Here is a 19,803-nt window from a genome sequence, read left to right on the forward strand (position 1 = left end):
CCCTGATCTGTCAGTTACAAAAACACCCCACCTTTCAGACAGGTAACCAGTGTTCACGCCTGAAAAGCCAGTTCTTCCCAACGAACAGCGAGATGCTTTCAGGCTCCATTCCTGGTTCTGTGTTGGCTTCGCTCCTGGCCTGCCTGATTCTCTTTTTAAGGGTTTTAAGCCGAGGTTGGATGGCCATCTGTCATGGATGCTTTAGCTGAGATTACGGCATTGCAGGGGGTTGAACTAGTTCAGGGGTCAGCAACCTTTTCCAGCTGTGGGCCGGTCCACCGTCCCTCAGACCATGTCGTGGGCCGGACTATATTTTGGGGCGGAAAATGAACAAATTCCTATGCCCCACAAATAACCCAGAGGTGCATTCTAAATAAAAGGAGACATTCTGCTCATGTAAAAACACGCTGATTCCCAGACCGTCCACAGGCAGGATTGAGAAGGCGATTGGATCAATGCTTTCATTAGATAGTAAAATTCATGTTAAATTGCCGTTTTAGGGGTTGTTTTTAAAAGCCTGGAACAGATTAATCCATTTTGCATTACTTCCTATGGGAAAGCGCGCCTTGGTTTTGGAATGCTTTGGTTTTGGAATGGACTTCCGGAATGAATTAAGTTTGAGAACCGAGGTACCACTTTCTACATTACCATGTTTCGAGTAGTTTGAAACTCATAGAAATGACAAAATATACAACAAACATCACATCGTCGTCCTGCAATGTTTTAAAATAGATTTAAGAAACAATGAGCTAAATTAAAGAACCCATTTCACGCATTGTGAAATATCAACAAAATATCTCATGACAATGATGCTGAACATTTCAGAAATAATTCTTAATTGTTTGTATCCGGTGCTTTTTTCTGGGGGGGGGGGTAAGCAGGGGTACGCATACCCCTAAACATTTTGTGAATCTTTGTACTTTTGTCCACTTGCTGTATTTATTTTCCCCGATTGGAACTATAAAATGGTGGTTTTCTTGAGTCAAAATGAGAATACCCCTAAATATTATTTTAGGGGGGGAAACACTGGTTGTATCAAAATAAGTCATACTCAGAGCATAGGCATACCCAGGGTGGCAGCTGCCCCCTCAAAAAAAATCAAGTAAATAAATAAAAATACATAAGTAAAAGTAGAAATTGTAGAAAGATTTTGACAGATTTTTCTCAGCACTGAGGTCAAAAGAAAGCAATTTAAAACAACGGTTGTTGAGACATTTCATTCCGAATCTGCTAGACAGAGCCAGACAGAGGACGATGTTATGTTGTGCCCCCCCTCCCATAAATCCTGGCTACGACCACGACTCAGAGTAGACCTACCGAATAACTGAATGTAAGTTAGTTATGACTAAGTTAAGTCCATGTTTCAGGGAGCCTAGTTGGAGTATGACTCATAGTGCAATCCTAACAACATCTACTCAGAAGTAAGTTCTAATTACTTTACCATGGCTTATACACAGGGTTAAGATTGCAGACTTAGTCACATAGAACCCAATTTTTATTGAGAACGACTTCATAAGCATCCAACGTGCTCAGAGAAAAAGCAGCGATGGTTTTTTTACAAGTTAAGCCAACAGGAAAGATAAATATAAAGCCCAGCTTTACTGTAGTGTAACGAAAAGGCAAAAGAAATGGGGAGTCATGCTGGAGAGGTGGTCATGCTAATTAAAATGAACTGGGCAATTTTAAGATCAGATTTATTCTAGTCCCTTTAATGAGGAGGTAGACAAATGTTTCTCCCTGGATTTTAATTCAGCTTCCTGAAACAGTTTGGCGCAATGCAAAGGAATCGGGACTGCCACCCAGTTGGGGGAAAAAAACTGATTAATCAACTGAATCTGAAGGGGAGGATTTGTACCAACACCTGACCAATGAGGAATTTGTCAGCAAATGGCAGAAAACCATGGCTAAAAAAGCCACCTCTATTGGTCTCTCACCCCCCCCCCCCAAACTGTATTACCTGGGTTATGAAGATGCCCTAAAGACGTTAAAGCAAAGATAATGCTCACAGTGACTTGCGATCTCGATCACACGCAGTCTGTAGTCCACTGGCAGTTGGAGTACAATACGGGCATGTCTTTAAGTTAACATCTTACATTAAAAACCTGACAGTACCAAACTATCGAAGGCTTTTCACCAAAGCCAGACTAAACGTCTTTCCTTCTGCAGTGTTGGATGGCAGGTTGAGAGGAGTTCCTTACCAGGACAGACTTTGCTTGTGCGCTCAAGACATCGATTCCATAAAACATATTTTGTTGCACTGTGCAAAATATGAGCAAGCCAGGGCTGAACTGATACTACCCTTGCTGGTACCTTTCCCGGGAAAATCAGAGGCTCACTATGTCAGGTTCCTAGTGGAAGACCGGACAAACGCTAGAACATTAGCAGTGGCAAAGTTTTTATCGGTGGTTGCAAGAACCAATGATCCCTATATTCTGAACAAAATGCTTGTTTAACCTGGAGGTAGGCTGTATGAATTGTGCATTGCTTTGTAACGATTTGTTGGGTCTCTGGACCGTAATAAAGATTGTTGTTGTTGTTGAATCTGATTCAACTGAATCTGAGTCAACAAGAGTTAGAAAGAGAGAGGAAAAAACCTTCCTTCCCTTAAGATGGTGCACGCATTTCATTTATTTATTTTCATTTATTTATTTATTTAAGATGGTGCACGCATATTCTTAGAAAGCACATTCCCTTCCATGTTGGACCAAAAGAGGAATGCTAACTGCTGGTTGTGGTCCTATATGCACTTTCCCAGGAGTAAGCTTCATTAAATGCAGTATAAATTACTTCCAATAAAACATGGATATGATGGTACTGTGTCTTGTTTTAAACTGGCTTTTAAACCAAGCGTTTTAACCAATTTAATCCGTTTCAACCAATAAATTAAATTAAAGATGGCAACCTTAAAAATAATGGAAACTATGGATGATGGATATTACCACTGCTGAAATCATAAGCAATAGGGGGTGGGGAATTATGGGCAATTGCTTCGACTGCAAATTCAGCCAATGAATAATGCTGCACCATTCACAGGGAACAGGAACTGACTAATCAAGGGCCAGTTCACACAAGTGAACAGAAAGCAGTTAATTAAATGGGCAGAAGCCACTAATGGGGCAAGAAGGAAATCATTACTTAAAGAGCCAGTTGCGGGGAGAAATGGCGCCTTTGCTGACCGGGACTTATTTATGAGTAAACATAATAGGAGAATAAGTGCCTGTGAGGAAGAGCATTGCTAGTAGTTTATGGAGAATATAGCACTGTAATTAAGTGCCAAGCAGAGTTAACTCTGCTAGTTTCTAAAAGCAATGCTTCCGGTGTTAAAGGTTTGGAAGCAACCACTGATCTGACGGTGAATGGGGCCATTTCTGCAGGAACTGGCTCAGTATAAATAGCATGCCCACTCAATTTGCTACCAGTGCCGAGGAATCAGAATTTCAAATCAGTCTTTCATTATTGGTACCTTTCTTCATTGGACAAATGGATGCTCCGGCGAGGTACAATAATGATGAGGATTGAACGTTGGAAATTAAAAGCTGTAGATCCCAGTAAAGACCAATGTGAGAAGCAGTGTGTGTGTGTGTGAGAGAGAGAGAGAGAGAGAGGTTTGTAGCACTAGAAATATTAAGACTGCATTCTTAAACACACTGAACCCTACTGAAGGCCCAGAGAAGCCTGGTGTGGCGGCAGTTTTGTTTCGTCCATTGTTTTATAACCGCCTTTTTTATTGTTAACAACATTGCAAGCTATATTTCTGTTTTCTGTAATTTTAGAAGATACAGGCATGGTTCCACAACAAAATGTTGCAGCGTAAAGTGCTTCTGTTTAGGTTTCTGTCTTGATTTAATTGCGTCATTCCCTCCTCTCCCCGCAGTTTCTTTGCTTCTCCCACTCCTTCAAAATATCGCTACGGGGTGAAATAAAAAATTCAAGGTCACACACACACAAAAGATAAATGTTCATAACTGCATATATAAACCACATGTCTGAAACACCACAGAAAAAGTCCTGAAACCATTTTGTCCCTCCCAAATTGACCTCAAATATTTCTCTGCTAGGTCAAAGGAAAATGGAAAAGCCTCCCCATTGTCTTTTCGTTCACAAATCCCGTCTTAAGGGTATGTCTGTGTATGAATAAGGTGAGCCTGTGACCTGGCTCAGGAACTAAGTATTTATCATTATAAAAGACTGGCCAGGCTCCCCAGGGTATCCAATCAAGTGACCATTAACAGGTAATCTGCCAGACAGGAGATAAACAACGCACTCAAATTTCTGTTGTAGACCGCCTATTCTGTGATGTAGGTATGATGTTTGTGGGGGGTGGTCTTGGATTGCACCCCTTCTGTGATGTATGTATGATGTGTGGAGGGGTGGTCTTGAGCTCCAGGGCAGGGAATTTAAAATGTCTATATAAGTGTGGGCACACCTTTGTTCTGGGTCCTCCTCCTTTCCTACGTGTGAAGGGGGCACCCTGTTGCAACAGTTCAATAAAGATCAGGCTTACGAGCTGCTTTGCTTTTCAATATTCTCTGGTTGGCCTCTGTTATTTTCTCCGGCCGATGGAGAACCTACAAAGGGCTCTACAACGGTTCTTGTGTTCCCCATAAGGGCAGATTTTTGTTTATTACAGGGGGAAAGCATTCCAATGAAGCCATTTGCTGAGAGTTTAGCTGGCATACCACAGAATGCCGAGTTTGCTTTGGGGCTTCTTTGTTGCCTGTATTTCTGAAACGGCAAGAGCGAAAACCCTAAAGCCCTCTTCATGACATTTCCCAGAAGCTATCAGTCCACAAGCAAAGGAAGGTCTAAGAAGCTGACTTCAATCTACTCAAATGCTCTTATCTCTGTTTCTAAGGTCAGTGGGAAACATGCCAAAATGATTATGCAGGAAGTAGCTCCAAGGGATTATCTTATTTGTCAAAGTAATAACAGTGAATTCAATATGTGTAAATCTCTTCTCCTGATGCAACAGTCTGGTAGTTTGGGATACTAGAGGGAGTTGGACGTGAATTGTTTTCTAGGCTCCCCGTCTTCTGGGACAGTTTGTAGATGATCTAGCCTTCTCTCTCTCTCTCTCTCTCTCTCTATATATATATATATAGAGAGAGAGAGAGAGAGAGAGACCCCAAATTTCTGTAGGGCTTCCTTAACAGCTAAAGGAGAATTCATTGGGCACAACAAATCCTTTGAGCTACCTAGAACAGGGCAAAATGATCATAAACCACACAGCAAGCACTGTGCTATCATACCAAGGTAGCACATAATTGAGTATTGGGTGAAGAATATCCCCTATTGATTTTTGCAGCCCTGTTGGCACTAATCCACGGCAGGGCCTTTTCAGTGGTGGTTCCCCACTTGTGGAATGCATTCCTTAGTAGGGTGTGCCTGTCTCCATTATGATTAAATTTCAGGAAGAATTTGAATATGTTCATGATTGCTCAGGCATTTGGTAGTCAAATAATACTGGCAACCGCAAGATGGCTAGATGGAAGGAAGATTTTAACTGTAGTTTCAATAATAATAATAATAATAATAATAATAATAATAATAATAATAATAATAATTTATTTATACCCCACCCATCTGGCTGGGTTTACCCAGCCACTCTGGGCGGCTTCCAACAGAATATCAAAATACAATAGTCTATTAAACATTAAAAGCTTCCCTAAACAGGGCTGCCTTCAGATGTCTTCTAAAAGTCTGGTAGTTGTTTTTCTCTTTGACATCTGGTGGGAGGGCGTCCCACAGGGCGGGCGCCACTACCGAGAAGGCCCTCTGCCTGGTTCCCTGTAACTTGGCATCTTGCAGGGAGGAACCACCAGAAGGCCCTTGGCACTGGACCTCAGTGTCCGGGCAGAACGATGGTCGTGGAGACGTTTTAACTGTTTTATAAGGTTTTTGCTTTGTCTTTGTTTTTAGTTTTCTTATTTGTTTACTGCCCTGGGCTCCTTTGGGTGGCAGGGATGGGTATACAGTAGAATCAATATATAATACTTCTTTTGTGAATGCTTCTAGCTTAAGAAAGCAAAGGTATCCTGAAAAGTGCAGATGTGTGAGTGGTTTGTGTAGAATTAGATGACGGATCCATCTATCCAAGGTAGATAATTTCCTTTGGCCAGCAGGGACTCACCACAGTATCAGGCAAAGGTCCTTTCCATTCCTGGCCACTTGAAATTCTCTTGCCATTGGAGACATTGGGAACCGAATTTGAGATCTTATGCAACGAATGTGCTCTGTCATTGATCTGGAGACCTTCTCCAAGGGGGTGTGAAAAATCCAGTGAAATCTTGGGACCCGGAGTGAGTGGAAAGTGTGTGTTTGTATGTTTGGGCGGGGGTGGATTCCCAGTAATTGAAGCCTTTCTCAAATTTGGGTCCCCAGATGTTATCGGACTACAACTCCCATCATCCCTAGCTATGAAGACCAGTGGTAAGGAGTGATGGGAGTTGTAGTCCAACACCACGAGGGAACCCAAGTTTGAGAAAGGCTAGCTTAGAGGCCATAGATAATTTGATTTACAACAACCTCATAGTTCATCCCCGCATTTGGCAGATCACAAATTCCTCAATTGTGCAATTTTTCAACATTTATCGAAGCTGCAGAATTCAGCCTGCTTGACACAAAATGTGGGTGATTCTGCAGTCTGATTGTTTTTAGGACAGAGGGCACTTCTGGCTTGCCTTTCTCTTTATTTTCTCTCCTCTTCCAATTCCTTTTCATCTCACCTGCACGGACACAAATGATGGTCAATGATTACCGAATTTCCTCTTAATCAGTCTTTAAAACCTGTTTCAAACCTTTCAAGAAGAATGCACTGCAGTTAGAATGCAGGGAAAGGAATACGTTTATTGTGCATTAGGAGATTTTTTTACGATCGTGCTATCATGTATTTTTCCTTCGGACTCTGGGCTCTTTCGCCTATAAGAAGGATAAAAATACTTTCCATAGTCATTATTATCACAGCCTTGGCTTTGATTTTTTCTCTGTAATGTAAGAGCTATTTTCTTTGGATCTCGGCTTCAGTAACAATAACAATAGTATTTCAATACTATGATTGTTATCTCTTTAGCAACATTTTCATATAATCCTAAATATAGCTGACCCTCAAGGGTACTGTGTTTTTATGACTGAGAACGATGCCTACCAAACCCAAAAATCTCTCTCGCACGTTGAAGCTTGTGTTTCAGAAGTGATGAGGCCATTTAGACATTTCTGGCAGCCATCCACAAATCAGTTTTGTCTGATGACTTGGATTTAACCAATTTATAGGCTGATATTAATAATAAATAATAATAATAATATATTTATACCCTGTACATCTTCCAACATATATAATAACATAATAAAACTATAAAGGACTACCTTCAGATGTCTTCTAAAGGTTGCAGAGTTACTTATCTCCTTGGCTTAGGAGTCGCCTAAGTTCATACCCTTCAACCTTTCTCCAATGAAAATAAGGATGTCCTACCATGTCCTCCAAAATTTCTCTGATGAAAATAGGGACGTCCTAAGGAAAAATTCTATACAAACCTAGACAGCATCTTAAAAAGCAGAGGCATCACCTTGCCAACAAAGGTCCGTATTGTAAAAGCTATGGTTTTCCCAGTAGTGATGTATGGAAGTGAGAGCTGGACCATAAAGAAGGCTGATCGCCGAAGAATTGATGCCTTTGAATTATGGTGCTGGAGGAGACTCTTGAGAGTCCCATGGACCGCAAGAAGATCAAACCTCTCCATTCTTAAGGAAATCAGCCCTGAGTGCTCACTGGAAGGGCAGATCCTGAAGCTGAGGCTCCAATACTTTGGCCACCTCATGAGAAGAGAAGACTCCCTGGAAAAGACCCTGAAGTTGGGAAAGATGGAGGGCACAAGGAGAAGGGGACGACAGAGGATGAGATGGTTGGACAGTGTTCTCGAAGCTACCAGCATGAGTTTGACCAAACTGTGGGAGGCAGTGGAAGACAGGAGTGCCTGGCGTGCTCTGGTCCAGGGGGTCACGAAGAGTCGGACACAACTAAACGGCTAAACAACAACCATTCCTTCACGGATAAACCTCAATAGGAGAAAAAGAAAAAGTAGCATGTGAAATATCCCTGAGCCTGACCACGCCAGCAACTTTACAGCTTCAAGAATGAAGCAGTAGAGAACTGGAAGTACTGGCCTGACAATCTTCTCTCTTTAAAGGCAGGTCGCTTTTTTGTTTTGTTTTTTTATAAGCATGTGGATTACAGTAATGTATAAGACATGGAAACTGGTCGGACCGAAACAGGCCTCTGAAACTGGCAGGAAACACCAGCCGGTTCATAAAAGGGCAGCAAGGTTAACTTGGGTGATGGGCTAATACGATTACCGTATTTTTTGCTCTATAAGACTCACTTTTTCTCTCCTAAAAAGTAAGGGGAAATGTGTGTGCGTCTTGTGGAGCGAATGCAGGCTGCGCAGCTATCACAGAAGCCAGAACAGCAAGAGGGATTGGTGCTTTCACTGTGCAGCGATCCCTCTTGCTGTTCTGGCTTCTGAGATTCAGAATATTTTTTTTTCTTGTTTTCCTCCTCCAAAAACTAGGTGTGTCTTGTGGTCTGGTGCGTCTTATAGAGTGTAAAATACGGTATATATTTTTCTAGTGCTTTGCCATATAAAGAATCAGAGTTGGACAAGACCCTGAGGATCATCCAACTCCCTGCAATTCAGGAATATGCAGCTGCCCTTTATTGGGATCAAACATGAAACCTTGGCATTATCAGCGCCACACTCTAACCACATGCGCTATCCAGCTGATGTATAAGATATACTGGCTACCACTCAGTTTCTAGGCTGGTATTAACCTTTGAAGCACTCAATGGCTTGGACTACATAACCTAAAGTGTCTCCTTATAGATGTCCTTCTCACACCCCTGATATTATCTTCAGAGATCTTGAAGGAACGTCTCCACCCCCATCGTTCAGCCCGGACACTGAGGTCCAGCTCCGAGGGCCTTCTGGTGGTTCCCTCGCTGCGAGAAGTGAGGTTACAGGGAACCAGGCAGAGGGCCTTCTCAGTAGTGGTGCCCACCTTGTGGAACACCTTCCCATCAGATGTCAAGGAAATAAACAACTATCTGACTCGTTTAGGGAAATTTATGTTTGATGTTTTATTATGCTTTTATGTATGTTGAAAGCACCCCAGAGTGGCTGGGGAAACCCAGCCAGATGGGCAGGGTATTATTATTATTATTATTATTATCCTTCCATGGCTGCCCGCACCAAATGAGGGTGAGCCACATGGCAGCACCGCAGTTGTATGACCCCAGAAACGTTGGTCTGGGGCCTACGGCATGGTCTTTTTAGCCAAGACTGTTTTAATTTTCCTTTACTTCCGAGTTTTAAAAAAGCATCTTAGTGCTTTTTAGACCTTGGGCACCACTATTTCATCTGCCGCCGGTTTGGTTCTGACATCGCTTTGATTGTATATTTATGTTTTATGGTTTCTTGTTAATGGGTTTTTAATGTTGTTAATACACACATAAACCTGAGCACCACCACCCTGGACGCAAAGATCGTAGAGGAAAGCCTGGTTAGCATTCTATTTGGATAGTTCTCCATCTACAAAGAAAGTCCCTCCTCCTGACAGAACCCCTAATTGGCTCTCTTTCTTCCGGAATATGAGCTTAGCCTTATTCAAGGTCTCTTGTACTTTGAGCCACATCAAATTGGGAGGCCTTGCTGCATAATTTATGTGGCAGCCCCAAACGATTTCCTGCAGCCCTATGCTGGAATATCCACAGATTGCGTATACCTGTGTGCTTTGCCCAAAAAACATCCCCCATTGCCAGATGTTGAGGTTGGGGAGCTGTGAAGGTACATTTAACCCAAAGGGGAGGTGCATGAAATGTCTAGAAGTGCAATTTCCAAGCAAAGATTCCATTTTGTTCCATTATTTATTTTTAAAGTCCCATTCAGCCCTTTGGACAAAGGCCAGAGCAGGCAGCTTACGATTCTTCTTTCTTTTTTTTATGTAAAGAAAAAAAAATCCTGTAAAGCAGTCGTGAGGTAAAATTTGTAATAGTCGAAAAGGAAACAGATTGGAATAGAAAATAAAAGCAATGCAGGTGAAGAGCCTTCTCAAAAGGTTGCTCACCGGAAAGGAGGGCAGCAAAATTGCCATTCGGGCCTTCCTCACAGGGCATTCCACAACCTAGGCAAAAAATCCTGTCTCGGGCAATTTCCAGTAGTTGGAAGAAAAGAGTGCAGCGTGCCAGTTGCTGTACAGAAAATCATCCAAGCAGGCTGCTAAGAAGAAGAAGAAGAAGAAGAAGAAGAAGAAGAAGAAGAAGAAGAAATGTATACCCTGCCCATGAAGAAGAAGAAGAAGAAGAAGAAGAAGAAGAAGAAGAAGAAGAAGAAATTTATACCCTGCCCATCGAGAAGAAGAAAAAGAAGAAGAAGAAGAAGAAGAAGAAAAAATTTATACCTTGCCCATCGAGAAGAAGAAGAAGAAGAAGAAGAAGAAGAAGAAGAAGAAGAAGAAGAAGAAGAAATTTATACCCTGCCCATCAAGAAGAAGAAGAAGAAGAAGAAGAAGAAGAAGAAGAAGAAGAAGAAGAAGAAGAAGTAGTAGTAGTAGTAGAAGAAGAAGAAGAAATAATTTATACCCTGCCCATCTGGCTGGGTTTCCCCAGCCACTCCGGGTGGCTCCCAATAGAATATTAAAAACACAATAAACCTCAAACATTAAAAACTTCCCTAAACAGGGCTGCCTTCAGATGTCTTCTAAACGTCGGGTAGTAGTTTATTTCCTTGACAACTGATAGGAGGGCGTTCCACAGGGAGGGTGCCACCACCAAGAAGGCCCTTTGCCTGGTTCCCTGTAACCTCACTTCTCGCAGGGAGGGAACCGCCAGAAGGCCCTTGGAGCTGGACCTCAGTGTCTGGGCTGGACGATGGGGGTGGAGACGCTCCTTCAGGTATACTGGGTCGAGGCTTCACAAGTACACTGAGCAAAACAATGACTCAAACCCTCCAAGTGTTGCTATTTTCCAGGGACTGTCTCGGATTTACAGAAGCCGTCTCGGTTTCTGATTTGATCCCAGAATGCCCCGCTTTTCTTCAGGACATTCCTGTTTTCATCAGAGAAATATTGGATGGTGTGGTAGGTTGTCCCTATCTTCATCAGATAAATATTGGAGGGTATGGAGTTATCCGACCCATGAGCCTTCAGAAGGCAGGCCTGTATAGGGAAGTTTTCTTTAAAAAATGTTCAATGTTTTATTATGTTTTTATATATGTTGGAAGCTGTGCTGAGTGGCTGGGACATCCCAGTCAGATGGACAGTGTATAAATAAAGATGGCAAAATCATACTGCCCATAATATTTTGAAATTCTGTTAAGCCCTCTTTGAATTGTGGCTTGAGGTGTTAGCCCCAACCGCCAAGGGCAAAACAATGTATAATTTTATTGATCCTGCCAATAATAAACATGGGAGGACAAAAAGGTATACATTCTTGCTTTCAGCCTTTCTTGTTAAATTTTCATGTTTCAATAATATTTTGTTAGAAAGAATATACCGTAAATACAGAATATAAATATTCAGAAGGTGTTTGCAGTGGATCATGAAAAACTGACCCAAGTTCAAGATGTTCCCACTCTCAGTATTTGCAAAACTATACAGTTACTCATTATTGTTTAACAAGGGTTAATGAAAATGAAACTAATATAAAAGTATTCAGTGCTCAATATAAAGAAACGTTCTCAGAATGAGCTGGAAGAAGGTCTCTTTTACAGCGAATAGTTTGTTGTTAAGCCACTTACACCACTGAAAAGAGAGTATCTTAACTTGTAAGTGGCCTGTTCTTGCAGTGAAACACATTTTTTTTAGTCAAGCAAATGTGTTTAATTCAGAAGCAACAAGAAGAAATTATCGGCATTTCCCCCCCTGTGCTGGATGTACCATGTTTTCTTCATTGTAGTAAATGGGAGGCTTCTTTAAAAATCCATGCAGACATTATAGCTCCCTGTTACGAATATTACCAGAGCGGTGCAGCTATGGGGAGTGGTTTTGGCAGTTGTTATCCAGACAAAAGAGCTGCTGACATCAATGAAAGTTTGGTCCGATTAAGGGCTTAAGGATTAGATCGGCAGGATGGCACGAAGAAGGAGAAGAAATACAAAAAAGGCAATGACAAGTAAGGATTAGTCAATGGCTGACTGGAAAATGGAGATCCTATCCTGTCAGAGAGTCGGCACCCAAAGCTAGATATGTTGCCTTGAGCAGAGATGAAGAGGGAGAGGTTTGGAATTTCCTGCAGAAACGGAGAATTCACAAAGGTTTATATAGTATCAGAAAAGGGAGAGATAAAAACCTTCCGCCAAGGGAAGAGAGAGAGGATGGGGGATAATGCAACGTACCATGGAATAGATGTTAGAAAACGACAACGTCAAGGATGCTACGTCAAGGAAACAGACATGTGCATTAAATAAATTAAAATTGCGTTGCCCAATTCCTTATCCCATTATCTTATGGAATTGTTTCCTCTGAAGGGGGCCTTTGTCTGAAGACGACATCCTGACAACAATACAATGTTCAGTAAATAATTTTATTTTTTTTTCAAATGCGTCTTCCCCAATTCTCAGTTCTGTTACTGATAGGTCTCTCTAAGCATCAATGTGAGACTTCTGCTGTGTACAGCATGTTTTAGGATTGGACGATTAGCATCCAAATTTTGATTTCTTTTTAAAATTTCCAATGCCTTAACCCAGTAAGGCATTCTATTCTGAAACATAGTAAGAGCATCTTTTGCCCTTTAGCTGGTGCAGGGCATAGCTGTCAATGTTTCCCTTTTCTTGCCAGGAATCCTATTCGGAATAAGGGAATTTCCCTTAAAAAAGGGAAAACGTTGACAGCTATGGTGCAGGGACATTAAGTTCCCAAACACCTGGGGGCTCTTGGATGTTGCGTAGACACAACTTGGGCAGGCCTGCATTTTAAGGTAGGGGCCTTATGTCTCATTGATTTTAAAGGGAACAAAAATTCTCATTTCAATATTGAGAAGAGGAACCTTCTGTGAAGATTTGTCTGCAGAGCTGCTCCATCGTTGACACTAGTGGGGAAGAGGAGCACATGGCTGTGTGGGCAAAGGGGCTGGGATGGGGCAACTGCCCTTCAGAAAAGGTTTGCTTAAGACTGCAACTTTAACCACATTGGGGAACATCTGCACATGATCATCATTCACCCAGAGTCCTCATAATACACTGGAAAAAAATGACGCCACTGGAATTGTTGCAATGTAAAAAAATACGACTCGGTGCTAATCTTCCCCTGATATTCAGATCACTGTGAAGTTAAATCAAAACCACTAATGAAATCTAATCAAGCTCCAAGAAATTAAGTTTAGAACATCTTTCGGAACCTATAGGCACGCACAGAGCTTTGGTTTTTAGATCAAAGAAGAAACATCTCAAGGTTAACTCCGTAAGGCAGAGCAACCTTTTAAAATACATAGTACATAATTGTTTGCTTTAGTCGCGCAGCTTCTCTTTGGAATGCAGCGCGTGGCAGCAGCAAAATTAAAAGGCAAAATCAAATTAAGAAAACATTCGCCGGGAGAAAGCAACATATGAGCCTTAAGTTTCCAAGGATGTGGTTAGCCTCTTAAAAGTTTCAGTCCAGTAAGGGATTGCAGTGGTATACCCATTTCCATAGGAGCAAGCCCCACTGGGCTTACTCCCGAGTAGGCATGTCTGCAAGTTGGGCTGATGCTTCCTTAACCTGCACAAGAGAGCTGTTGCATTCCTGGCTGGGGGATGAATATGGGCAGCTGCTTCTGGGCACGACAGCTTCCCTGCACCTTCAGCTTTTGTGAGCTTTTGAGTTACTCTGTTGCCTCACTGGTGGCCAGCCATAAAGTAGTTGACTAATCACCAGTCTCTGCATTGACTATAGTCATCCAGAGGCTGCCTTGCAGATTTGACACATGGAGAATTAAATACAGTTTACAACCCAAAACATGATTACTCGGTACCCAGCCTCACTGTATTGAATGGCACATCACCTGGCCATAAATAACAAGCTTCAGATTAATGGTAAAGGGGCCCCTGACCGTTAGGTCCAGTCACGGACAACTCTGGGGTTGCGACGCTCATCTCGCTTTATTGGCCGAGGGAGCCGGCGTACAGCTTCTGGGTCATGTTGCCAGCATGACTAAGCCGTTTTCTGGCAATCCAGAGCAGCACACGGAAACGCTGTTTACCTTCCCACCAGAGCGGTACCTATTTATCTACTTGCACTGGCATGCTTTCGAACTGCTAGGTTGGCAGGAGCTGGGACTGAGCAACGGGAGCTCACCCCGTTGCGGGGATTTGAACCGCCGACCTTCTGATCAGCAACTCCAAGACTCTGTGGTTTAACCCATGGCGCCACCCGTGTCCCTCTTAAGCTTCAGATTACCAGACTTTAAATTCCTTTTGTCTTCTAATGGAAGTTGCAGGCATCTGAACTTGTCTCAGCTACCACTGAGAAGGACTTGCCGCACGCCCCCCCCCCCATGTCCTTCCTCTGCCTCAGCGCAACGCCATTACCGGCAAGGATCTTAAAAACAAGAATAGCTAAGAGGTGTTTTATCTTCAAGGCTGGAGATATTGAGTCTCTTTAAATACTTTTTAAAATGCCACCCACTTCTGTGATGGTCGAAAATCCTCTAATTTTGTCCTCTACCAATGATGAAAACGTTCAGGGAAGATGGTCCTTGACAACAGGCACATGAGGTATTAATAGCAGGACACCTAAATCTGCATTTATTTTTATTTTATTTTTTGCTTGGTGCAAGAGTGGGTGGGGGGCCATAATTATATTCAAAGAGGAAACGGCTTGGGTTATACAGTTCAGATCTCACACACCTGCAGCAAATTAATTTGTTGTAGCACATTAATTATCTCACAGCTTCTATTTAGGCTGCAGCTGTTGCTATTATGTTAATATTTCCAGCACCACTGTCTACAACAGGTTACGGCAGCCTCGAGGAAAAATTATTGGGGCGGGTCCCCCTTTCCCCGTCTTCCGGGCTGTGCATGCGTGGAAATAAACAAAAACATGTTTTGGTCAGGCATTTCACCTTCCATTTATTAACCGACTCGGGGAGGGATTGGGCAACATCAGAAAAGGATAACAATAGACAAAGATGGCGCGTGCAGAATTTGTGCGAGGAAAAATAGAAGGTGGGGAAGGGAGAAAGAAAGAAATCCCAAAGACTGCAATGCTGGGGGGGGGGGTGAGTGTTCGGGTGGGGGGGGCGGGGAAAATGCTGCAGTTTTCATGAAATAATAAGGTGGAGGAAAAAAGGCATACAAAGAGTAGGTTTTTCATTGTCTGTAAAATATAAACACAGATGAATTCTGTCTTTGGTTTGTTCATGCTTTTCACTCTGCACAGCAGGGATGTTCTTAAGAACTTGCCCTCTGCGCAATTTCACTAAATAGGAACCGTGGACCTTGCATGATGTGATTATAATCACACCGGCCAATCTTTTATTTTTATTTTTACATATTTTTTTGTTTAAAAACCCAGCAAATCTTTATTGTTATTATTATTTAAAATATAGAGCTACATTTGTATATAGGTACGTAAAACCGTGCCTCTTTAAAATTTATTTTAACACCCCTACAGCGACGTAGGAAGCGTGAAGATATGACTGGCTCTGCATCCCATCGACAAGTCTCCATGGAGTCAAAAACAATATGAAAATTTGGAGCTGACAAGAACATGTCTGCTGCCTGCAGTCACCGCAATAGCTCACCATGTTGCCTACTAACCAAAAGATCAAAAATTATCGATTTCATGGCGCTGCGTGCTCGGGATAGAAAAGCTACTTTAAAATTTGCATTATTTAAGTAATGAAATAAGAGAAAAAGCCCAGTGTTTTAGGACGCTTTGGAGTGTAAAAGAGCTTTATGTTTTAATCTTATCAATGATTTACTATAATTCTATTATTTTAAGCAGCTGGGGTCTGGAAATGATTTTTCTTTTTTTTTTTCTTTTTTAACCGGTGAATTTAGGATTTTGCCGCAGTGTACATCTGCAGTCCCAGAATCCTCTGGTAAGATAATCCCCCTTGCGAAAGAGAAACGCCTTTAACCTTTCCGTGAATAAAAAAATCTGCCCCCATTTTGAAATTAAAGAAGGGAGGGGAAGACTGACGAATTCCAAGGGACGGAGTGGTTTTGGCTCTTCGGTGAAGGAAAACGGGAAAGAAAATAAGACTGTAAGCGCTTTATATCCTTTTGGGTTTTTAGCGGTTGCCTCCATTGCTCGTCATCTCCCATCATTGGAGCAGGATTATAGCCTAGAACTGTAACATTACTGCATTTGCTTAGGAACTGAAAGCTGAGATCTGAGATATGTGCAGCATTGACATTGCAAAAAATGGCACAACTGTTACCACAGAACAATCCTTTGCACAAGGGCTACTGTGATAAGTGAATTTACTCCCTAGCAAGTGCATTTAGGATCACAGCCTTAGCAATTGCAATATGGATGCAGACAGAGCTTTTTTTCGGGGGGGGGGGACGCAGACCCCAAAACCTTTTCTGAATCTAAGTTTGGCCTCAATGAGGGGCAGCATTTCAATATGAGCAGGAAAATCAGAGTACCCCTAAACATTTTTTTTAAAGCACTGGATACAGGATAATGATAGAAACTTGCTTTGTTTGCACAGCCCAATGGACACTTACATGGCTTGTTTGTATTCATGTTTGCAACTAGTCTGACAACTTCTTTTCAGAATAGTTTTAAGCTGTTAGGGCTGGAAAGAACATTCACAATTTAACTCAGCAAATACATACCCTTCAAATCTAAAATCCAGATTTTGCCTGTTTGGGGGTCTCTTGAAATAAAACTCTCATCCCCACTGCCAAGTATTTTCAAATTAACCATTCATTACGTTGGCTCGGTTGATGAAGGAATTGGCTGCAGTCTGTTAAGAAATAAATAGAGCTGCAGCAGAATATTTTCAAAGCAGCCTATCAACTCGTTATGCCCCGCTTCCAGGCTTCTTATTCTTAACCAACTGGCAGAATTTAAGGGGTTGCGCATTATTCAAAATATTGGGACCAGGTAGGTGGAATTGGAGGAAAGAGGCGTTGCTGCTACAATTTCTTTGCATTCGATTTCAGACAATTCCTCCCCTACAAGGCTGGCTAAACACAGAAGTCCTATATTGATTTAAAAGACAAGAGGAAGAATATAATTCAGAAAGGACTAGATACGTATATATTTAATGATCATTTTGAGTCTGTGGGATGCTTGAAAGGGCACGAACTGGGATGAAGGCCACATACACTGACACCAATCCCATTACTTCTGTGCAATCCTATTAGTTTGAATGATCTTTGTATTCCCTCGCTCCCCCATTTTGATGTCAATAAAAATCAGAAATGCCTACCAACCTTTGTATTTACACGTTCAGGTTACTGTTTGGTAGGGGGCCGCCTCCCATTCATGCTTCCTTATCGCATACTTTGATGACTAATGTCTCTCCTGCTAAATCACTAGGAGACTTTCAGTCACACAACCACACTGGAATTTGAAAATATAGTGGTTAGGGTACCTATATAAATTGAAAGAAGGATGGTAACTAGTCCTATGTTGTACTTACCTTTGAGGGGAGGAACGTTCATACTCAAAATTTTTAATTTATGAATCTATCCCCCCCCCCAAAAAATATATCCTCTAGCAATGGTTAGTGATTCTTACCACTAGTATTTAAAATAAACAATAAATTATAACCAGATTTTTGGGCGTTCACTGTAACAAGTTTGGCGAATGTCAACTTTCACACTCATACACTGACAATCCAAGATGAAATCGGTGACTGTCCAAAAAAATTAAATACCTATTTTCGCTCTTTCTGGGGGTATTATGTGTTTCTAATTTTCAGACATTTGCAAAATCTGGCCGGGATCACCAACAGTCACAAAACAAGGTATGCGGGTATATTTGCATTGTACACATATACATGAAAATGCATGTGTGTTTTAAATATAATGTTTACGTATGCTTCTTAAGTAACACTAAAAAGAATATCGTCATTGTGTATAACATGAGCTAAAAACAACAACCCCAAAAACCTAAACAAAAGCTGCTCCTAGTGGTAATATTTATAAATCTAAGGTTTGGCCAGAATAATTACCCACCTACTGTGGCAAACGTCAAATATATTTATCAACTGCAAAGGTGACACTGCACTTATTACTCGTAAGGCGGAAGCATAATACAGAAATGCGAGATATTTCTCTTTTGTATTCATTTCTAACTTTATCCCATCAGAGAAGCTAGAGTATGCCATCTATGTAACAATTTTACTTTTGCAAGCGTGAAAAGATTTTGTATACTGAAGAGAGTATTGTTCTGCACTTAGGCAGCATTCAAAATAAAGTTCTGCTTCAGGAAAAAAATAAGTATTTGGATGATTTTGAAATCTGTTCCTAGCATACACAATATTATAAGTTAATTATACGTATCTTTCAAGGCTGCACATCAAAGGCTGAGGCCCACTGTTTTGATGTTTCTTAAATGTAGTTTTGCTCCATCAGGGGCACTACTGTACTGTTTAATTCTTCAGTATGCTTCTGAATCAGGAATAGCTAGAATTTAATATTCTGAGTGTAAATAAGAGCCAATTACGATTACCTTAAGCATAACTTTCTGCATTTTATCTGTTGGCTGCATTAAAGCGGATTTCAACAAATAAAACGGCCCAACAAACTAAGAAAAGTGCTTTTATTTTTAAGCAAATTACAAAAGCCAGTTGTTTATTATGATAATTTCTTATTCTGCAGATAGATGATAATGATATCAGACTGTAGCTTAACCCTGTTTTTGGTAGGGAAAGATAAATCTCTGCAGGGTCACCATAACAACACTTTCAAACTATCATCTCTGATTCAAAAACTGCAACTTCCAAAACTATGAACATTGCTTGAAAATACCGGTGGCTAATTTCTATACACAGCTCTGTACACCTATTAACTCCAGTCTCGCTTGTTAACAACAACAGAACCACAATAAATTGCCTTACATTGGGTATAAGTTGTATTGCATTGAGGGGTTGAGCAATTCAATCATAAAACGCAGTTATTAGACATTAGTCTAATAACGACCACTTAGAGCATTATGCCCAAAATTGGTCAGCCTGGATTCTAGAAAACAAACAGTTAAAAAAGCACAAAATACCCAAGTAGAATTCTTCCCCCCCCCAAAAAAAAAGTGTAAATGAAACCAACTAAACATTTCATATGCACATTGCCTACATGCAAAAAAATGCCCTAAAGAGCCTGCAATAGGATGCATATTGAATTGCTAAAATATACAAGGGGATGGGGGGGGGGGAATCACAAGCCTCTTGAAGTATATTTGAAATAAAAGTTTAGAAACCTACTCGCATCGTGCCCAATTCTTCCTCCCTCTGCCATGTTTCCAGGACCAGAGGATGAGATACAGACAGTATTCCTCCTGCTCCAGCAGCAATACCCAGACTTCAATAGCCCCAGCTCTTCAGACCTCAGAGGGTGGGATGGCACAAACAAAGAGGCTCTGAAAGGTAACGGGGGCCATGAAATGCTTCAAGGGTAGTAGGCAATTTCTCCTGTTGTGATCAAATGCCCAGTGGAATTACTTGCAGGCGACTCGAGGGGGGTGTCCTGTAGCCCCCAACACTTCGAATTTTCTGCACACATTGTGGGGGAACGGGCCTAGATGCTGTGCCCTTATCCCCATTTTGCTGGGGGCGAAAGAGGGCCTAAAGTGACAAAACCTGTTTGTTTGCCTGTTTACTCT

The 19,803-nt window shown here is 41.6% G+C and overlaps 1 long non-coding RNA gene across 1 annotated transcript; it reads right to left on the bottom strand.

Moving 5' to 3' along the window:
* Window positions 1-2,679: 2,679 nt before the first annotated feature.
* On the bottom strand, window positions 2,680-19,530 carry LOC310690042. Its single transcript, XR_014517824.1, has 5 exons — window positions 19,406-19,530; window positions 17,415-17,544; window positions 16,812-16,942; window positions 6,726-6,918; window positions 2,680-3,907 (listed from the first exon to the last, which is right to left on the bottom strand). It is a non-coding gene; the product is annotated as an uncharacterized lncRNA (long non-coding RNA).
* Between the last annotated feature and the right edge of the window lie 273 nt (window positions 19,531-19,803).

The sequence above is a fragment of the Podarcis liolepis genome (assembly GCF_965112155.1).
Source record: "Podarcis liolepis genome assembly, chromosome: 12".
Classification (NCBI taxonomy): Eukaryota; Metazoa; Chordata; class Lepidosauria; order Squamata; family Lacertidae; genus Podarcis; species Podarcis liolepis.